Raw genomic sequence first — 7,205 nt, 5'->3', positions numbered from 1 at the left:
TCACCTCCATGTTTTCTCACTGCCACTTCAGGGATGCCTGCTATGGGGACTGCTCTTGGCAAATGTTTGTTGAGTGGAATGAGCTTTCGGCACTGTATCAGATAATACCATCACGCTAGTTGGTGCTCACTGTGTGCCATATACTGTTCTAATAAACAGCTTATGTGTATTGAAGGATTTGATCTTCAGAGCAACCTTATGAGGCAGGGCTCACTTGACAAATGGGGCAACTGAGGCATACAACTGACTAGAATCACATAGCTAAGTAAATAGCAAAGCTGGGTTTTAGACTCAGACAGTCTGGCTCTAGGGATGGAAGGTAAAATGAGAAAGTTGGGGGTGGGGTTGGGGGGGGTGGGAAGGCCCAAGGGCAAGCTTAGGAGCAGGGATTTCCCTGGGAAAGCAATCCCCTCAGCCTGCACCTGGCTGGGCCTCTTCAGGGACGACAGCGCTGAATTTTGCAGGCTAGGGGCATTTGGGATAATCTATCAATCAGGCCTATGAAAGAAAGACCACAGCACCCTCATTTTTAGATCCCAACACAGGACAGAGAAGACAGAAGCCACTGTGCCACCACTTAGCACTAGGCAGGGGGAGAGTGGATTTCAGGCCCCCAGCTTGTCCAGGGGTGGGCGCCAGTTCCTGAGCAACCATCGAGCAAACAGTGCAGCAGTGGGAGGAATGCCAGACATAGTTGCAAACAAGCCACTCCTTCGGCTCACAGCTAGAGGCTGGGTGAGGGTGGCAAGGTGGAGCCTGCTCAACCCCCCCAAACATCTCAGGCTTTGAACAGCCCCAGATACACGCACACGTAGGCAGGCCCTTCCCCACACCGGCAAGGATAACAAGTCCTCCAAGATAGTTAAGTATTTCATTTAACTCAGGACAGCTCATCCGCTAGGCTGTTTCTGCTCTGGGTCTACTCAACCAATGGTTGTTGAGAAAGTGCTTTCTAACCGGTAAAGCTCTGTGTAACTGTGAAGAGGGATTTGCATTCTTACCAGGCAGACAGTTCCCTAGGCACTTTCAGTGCCAAAGTGTCCTGTCTCCCCCAAGGGGAGAGCTAGATCTCTTCCCTTCACCCCTCTCCAACCTGGCACTCAGGCCAGGGGTCAGCTTGCAGGGGGTGAGTCCCTGATGGGCGTGCCCACCAGCTGTTGGGGCCAAGCAGTGGTGGCTCGGGCCCTGGGGTGGTGACCTCACTTCCGCTCCTACCTCCCCACCTCCCTAGCACTCCTCCCATTTGAGGCCCCACCAGGCCAAAATCGAGAAGTCCAAGGTTAACTGTTCCTCCCCACTTTAAGAGCTAATTAAAATGATTAGCCACAATGAACTGTCAAACATTAACCAGAAGAAGCTGCAGGACCAGACAGGCCTCTGTCTCCGGGCAGAGGGATGAGGGACAGGAATCAAACTGCCATCAAATCCCAGGGCGGGGGGGGGGCGGGGGTGGGGGGGGCAGCCAGGGAGAACCTGGCTGAACCGAGGTACCAAGGGGTTAGGAGGTGACTCTGGTCAGGAAGGCCTTGTCCCTCCACACAGTCCTGAGGGAAGGGCAACAGCGGGTGCGGTGGAGGCACCAGACATTCATAAAGCGGATACCGCCTCAGCAGTTCCCCAAAACAAGGCGCTGCCGGCACGGCACCCTGCGCTGTGAGGCGGCTCAATCCCCTCGCCCGCAGCAGAGGAGGGAGCAGAGAGGCGGGAGAAACCGGGAGAGCGGGAACGCGGGAGCGGGAAGGCGGGCGTCTTGCTCACACGGAAACTCTGGCCCCTGCCAAGAGGTCTCTATTTTGGCGATCCGATTATCCAAGTCATAGGTGTGTGTGTGTGTGTGTGTGTGTGTGTGTGTGTGTGTGAGCGCGCGCGCGTGTGTTTTACACCAGTGAGTGTGTGCTTTACACTAAGGCGCCTGGCCCCCCAGAGGCGCTAGGGGCCGCCCAATCAATCTGGCAGCCCCGCCACCGCACGGTCTGACCTCCCGCCCTCGAGCGCCGGGCTTTCGGGGGGCCCTTCTGTCACGATCCGTCCTGTCACGGAACCCTAGCGCCCGCGACGCGGGAAAACCGGCCTCCCACCCTGGCTCGGGAATTCGATTCCGTTTCTAACCCCGGCTCAGAAGCCCGAGTCCCCCCCCCCCCCCCCCCCCCCCCCACACACACGCGGTGGGGCGAGGCAAGGGCGGGACTCAACACGCCGCGGCTCTCCCACCATTCCCTGGGCCCCCAACCCCGACACGCCGGGGCCCGAGCGTCCCCGATCCCGCCCTGAGGCAAACTTTTCGAGGTCCCCGAAGGCTCGAAGAAGCGGCGCCATCGACGTACCTCAGGCCGAATGGGCTCGGTCGCCGGGCTGGGGTCGGTCGCTGCGGTCCCCTCCCCGCTCTGGGGGCCCAGGCGAGGGTCCCAGCTGCCTCCCGCCCTCCCTCAGCCCGCCTTCTCCCCTCGGAAGCCGGGCTGGGCCAGTGGCGCCGGGAACTCGGCGCCGGCGAAAGGAGAAGTGGAAGTTGAGCGCGGCGCCCGGTCGGTCCCCGCGGCCGCCGGGGCCACCGTCCCCCTTCCTCCTTCCCTCCCTCTTTCCTCCCTGCCCGCCTGCCCCCGCGGCCCCGCGCCCGTGACTCACCTCGGCGCCGGGGCAGGCTGGTCCGGGCGGGCGAGGCGCAGGGCTCTCCCACACGTCGCGCCGCCAATGGCAAGTTGGAGGGCGAGATGCAAATACCAGGTGAGACGGCGGCGCCCCTGATAAAACGACTCCGGGGGGCGGGGTGGAGTGCGGGGGGAGCTGGGTGGCCGCCAGGGGGGGCCACGCCGAGGGAAGGGGCGGCGGGGGGCGCCCGGGGAGGGGGCGCGAGCCGGCGGAGACCTGCACTGAGACACCCGAGCGAAAGGGGAAATTGCACTAGAGACACACACGTCCCCGCAGGCGGCGGCTGGGGCGGGCGCGAAGGAGGCAGGGCGGGAGGGAGGGAAGAGCCGGAGGGAGGGACCGACGGGAGGGACCGCGGGCGGGCGGGGTGGCTGAGGGAGCGAGCGAGCGAGCGAGCGAGCGAGGGAGGGACGAGACGTCTTGGTGGAAACAGCGCCCCTCCACCCCTGGCCCGCCGCGGTCGCCAGCACGGCAGGGGGAGCCGTGCCAGGGGCCCGTGCGGCCTCTCCTTCCCCTCACGGCTCGCTCGCCCCCGGGGACGGCAAGAGCAGGGCCCCTGAAGAGCCCACGTCGCGCACCCCTTTCTTGGTCCGCGCCCCTCAGTCTGCTGGCACGCGGCGGGTCCCGGGCTCTCGGCTCCCTGTGCGGGGCCCTTCCCGGAGGGAAGCCCCCACCCAAGGCCCGGGAGAGAAATCTACTCCCCGGGGACCCTGGATGGCTGTGTCCAGCCCCCTCGGCCTGCACACAAGCCGGTGGGCTTGACGCCTTTGGCCCACACCACTGCACTCCAGATTATTGAGCGCCTGCTGTGTTCGGACGTGCCGGGAGGGCGAGGGCTGGCGGAGCAGGAGCAGGGGGCGTGAGGCCAGGAGATGCCCAGAGGATGCAGTTCAGGAGCTAGATGCCAAACACTGCGGAATCCGGGGCCAAATCGTATACTTGGGAGTGACTGGAGAGTTTGGGGGACTTCTGAGGGAGCCTAGGGCTCCCAGTGGGGGAGACCAGACCTAAATGAATCAAGGGAAGGGCTTGGTTTGGGGGGAGCCCGACTGCCACAGAAGGTGCAGAGGCAGCCAGAGTTGGGGTACTGGGAAAAAGTTCATGCACCTCTTCTCTCTCTAAAGCCCTGAACCCCAGTCTCCCATGCTATCTCCCCCTTACCCTCTCCTCTGACCTGCCTGGGCATCCATACAAGCCCCCACTCTCCACCTGGTCCCACAGCTAGGAGGCTCTGAGGGAGATGACTGGAAATAGTCACTTCTTACGGTTCTACATAGTCTGGAGGAAGGGCCCATCCAAGCCTCAGCCCTGGCAGCTCCTTAGCAGAAAGCGGGAAAGCTGAAGGGGCCCCAAAGGAGGAACGACCTCTGAAGGGCAGGATGGCCAAAGGGTCTGAAGTTCAGGGACCTGCTCAACTACCAGCATCTGCCTGCTTCCCCAGCCTTGGGAAAGGATGGTCTCTGGCACAGGACTAGGAGACAGGAAAGGTGGTGGATGATGGCAGTGAAGGCAGCTGCAGATTATAGTTTTCTGGGGAAAAACCTAGGGGCTGGACTGGCACTGGCCCTTGAGATTATTTTGCCTACCTATAGGAAGTCCCTGAAATAAGCACCAAGAGCAGATTTCTATTTTTTTCTTTTCTAAGTGGCCATGCTTTCACCAGGGGATTCCTGATCCTGGAGCCTCACCATTCTCTGCTGGTCTCTTGTCCATGAGGCTCCCCTCTCGAAATCGTGGTAAGTCCCAGCCATCCCTAAGCTCCCTTTATCTTGACCTTGAGACTCACTAATAGATACAAACACACATATTTTTCCATTTTGCGAAGAGTTCAGTGGTCCCTAACATCAGACAGACCCGGTTTCCTATTCCAGCTGGACCATTTACCAGCTGTGTGTCTTTGGGCAAGTCACTTAAAGTCTCTGAGCTTCGCTTCCCTTATTTTTAAGTTGGGGATAATAAGAACCTACATCGAATAGCTATGATGATTGGGTGCCTGGGTGATTCAGTTAGTTAAGCATGCGACTCTTAATTTTGGTTCAGGCCCTGATCTCAGAGTTGTGAGATTGAGCCCTGTGTCCAGCTCCGCTCAGCACTGAGCATGGAGCCTGTTTAAGATTCTCTCTCTGCCCCTTCTCCCCATCCCTCTCCAGAAGAAAGAACGAAAGAAAGAAAGAAAGAAAGAAAGAAAGAAAGAAAGAAAGAAAGAAAGAAAGATGGAGAAAGGAAGGAAGGAAGGAAGGAAGGAAGGGCTGCTGGGGCGCCAGGGTGGCTCACTCCATTGAGCATCTGCCTTCGGCTCAGGTCATGATCTTGGAGTCCCAGGATGGAGTCCTACATTGGGAACTCTGCTCATTGGGGAGTCTGCTTCTTCCTCTGACCCTCCCCCTCGTGCTTTCTCTCTCTCACTCTCTTTTACTCAAATAAATAAATAAAGCTTTTTTAAAAAGTGAAAAGAGGACACCTGGGTGGCTCAGTGGGTTAAGCCTCTGTCTTTGGCTCAGGTCATGATCTCAGGGTCCTGGGATCGAGTCCCACATTGGGCTTTTTGCTCAGCAGGGAGCCTACTTCCTCCTCTCTCTTTGCCTGCCTCTCTGCCTACTTGTGATCTTTCTCTGTGTGTCAAATAAATAAATAAAATCTTTTTTAAAAAAGTGAAAAGAAAGGCTGTGATGACAATTGAATGAGATAACCTGTGGCTACAGCAGTAGTGCCTGGTGCCTAATAAGCCCTCAATCAATGTTAGCTACCTTCAGCAGCATCTTCATCCATGTTTCAATTTTTCTCAACCCCAGCTCTCAGAAGAATGTCTGAGAAGGCCAGGCCAGAAGCTGCTGAGGGTTAAAGGTGGATACCTCCTAAGAGTGTGGCTTAAACCAGAGCTGAAGCCTCAAGGCACGGAAAAGCCAGAGGAAAAGTCTTCTTCTTGGGAAGGGCAGGGGGAGAGGGCACCGCGCCAACGAGCTAACAAGTAACCGGTGTCCGCCCAAGTACCTGCCAATGACCTGGAGTCCACCTGTGGGAATCCCGTAAGTTCCCACCTTCCCCAGACACTGAAAACTAACCACGGCCCCAGGGTCTGGGAACTGTGGCCAAAGCAAACCCCACCCCCCCTTGATGAAAGTCTTGCGCTGACCTCGAGCTGGGGAGCCGTGGGCCGCAGCAGTGACACTCGGCCCCATGGCTCCAGGTCAGCCAGGCTGCCCTTCCCGATGACCTTGCTGCTCCCCAGCCTGCCAGCCCTTCTCCACCCGGATCCCCGCTCTTCCATTTGCCCATTGGGTGAGCCCCAGCCAGGTGGGGCCCGCCGACTGAGATCACTACTCCTGACGACAGCCACGCTGTCTCTGCCAGTGGCTCAGTTCCTGACTTGGCAGGAATTCCCCTTCTCGAGTTGCCCATGAATGCCCAGGCTCCGCTGCCCCATCCAGTGTGCACTCTCAGCCTCTCTCCTTCCAGCCTGTCCCTGCCCCAACTCCTATTCAGTCCTCTCAAGCCTCAGAACCTGGGTCCTTCCAAGAGCAGCGGGCCTCCTGGCTGCCCATAGCCTGTGCAGGACCAGCTCGCTCGCCACTCCTGGGTTCAACCTGCCTTTCCACCTTGGCAGCTTTCTCAGCCCTTCTTTGTCTCCTCTTTCAAGCAGTGCCTATGTTCCTCTGCAAATCACCCCAGCTTCTTTAGAGACAAGGTAGCTGGTGGCTTCCCCTCTTCCTTTAACCCCTTGGCCTCAGCCAATTCTATTCGAACCTGTGGCTAGAACAAAACACCACAGTGCCACAGATTCTGTAGCCATGGCCCTGACTTTCCACTACAGACACAAGCTAGAAAAGTCACCCATCAATCAGACTTTCAGAATGAGAACCATATTCAAAAGCCCAGAGAGAAGTTATAGTTTAAAAGAAATCCTTGGAAGCCTGGGTGGCTCAGTTGGTTAAGCAGCTGCCTTCGACTCAGGTCATGATCCCAGCGTCCTGGGATCGAGTCCCACATCGGGCTCCTTGCTCCGCAGGGAGCCTGCTTCTCCCTCTGACTCTGCCTTCCACTCTGTCTGCCTGTGCTCGCTCTCGCTCGCTCTCTCTCTGACAAATAAATAAAATATTTAAAAAAAAAATAAAAAATAAATAAATAAAAGAAATCCTCCCACCTGTGAAGCTGAGAAGCCCCTTGTAATCCTTTCTGTCCAAACAGCAGCCCTTCCTTTGTTGAAATGTTCAGTAACTCTGGATTTGCCTCTACTGGGCTTACATGACAAGGCCCTAGAAAGCTCCAAATGGCAAATAGAAATCTCTACATCCCAGGTGGTGACTGAGCATCATAAAAAGTGTTTCTTCTAAAAAGGTTGTTGCGTCGCAGGCTCCTGGATGGCTCAGTTGGTTAAGCTTCTGCCTTCGGCTCAGGTCATGATCCCGTGTTCCTGGGATCCAGTCCCACATCTGGCTCTCAGCGGGGAGCCTGTTTCTCCCTCTGCCGCTCTCCCTGCTTATGCTCTCTCTCTCTCTCTGACAAATAAATAAATTTTTTTTTAAAGATGGTTGGATAACTGTGAAAGATAAGAATTCCTT

At 57.2% G+C, this 7,205-nt stretch overlaps 1 protein-coding gene and 1 long non-coding RNA gene across 5 annotated transcripts in view; one reads left to right on the top strand and one right to left on the bottom strand.

Moving 5' to 3' along the window:
* Positions 1 to 2,924, bottom strand: part of ELF4 (E74 like ETS transcription factor 4) — a 40,311-nt gene extending 37,387 nt beyond the window's left edge. For 2 of the 3 annotated variants that reach the window (XM_059384673.1, XM_059384675.1), the window contains exon 1: positions 2,623 to 2,924. The gene's annotated coding sequence lies outside the window, so the exon portion shown is untranslated. The other variant, XM_059384674.1, reaches the window with a different exon arrangement.
* On the top strand, positions 2,634 to 6,925 carry LOC132006714 (uncharacterized). Of its 2 annotated transcripts, none has more exons than XR_009401196.1 (3): positions 2,634 to 2,721; positions 4,292 to 4,382; positions 5,439 to 6,925. It is a non-coding gene; the product is annotated as an uncharacterized LOC132006714 (long non-coding RNA). The 2 variants fall into 2 exon arrangements; XR_009401197.1 differs by lacking the exon at positions 5,439 to 6,925 and adding an exon at positions 4,797 to 5,242.
* The last annotated feature ends 280 nt before the right edge of the window (positions 6,926 to 7,205 follow it).

This window comes from Mustela nigripes, chromosome X, assembly GCF_022355385.1.
Source record: "Mustela nigripes isolate SB6536 chromosome X, MUSNIG.SB6536, whole genome shotgun sequence".
In the NCBI taxonomy this organism is placed as follows: Eukaryota; Metazoa; Chordata; class Mammalia; order Carnivora; family Mustelidae; genus Mustela; species Mustela nigripes.
Note: the sequence above shows the minus strand (reverse complement) of the source record. Positions and strands in the feature narration are given on the sequence as shown.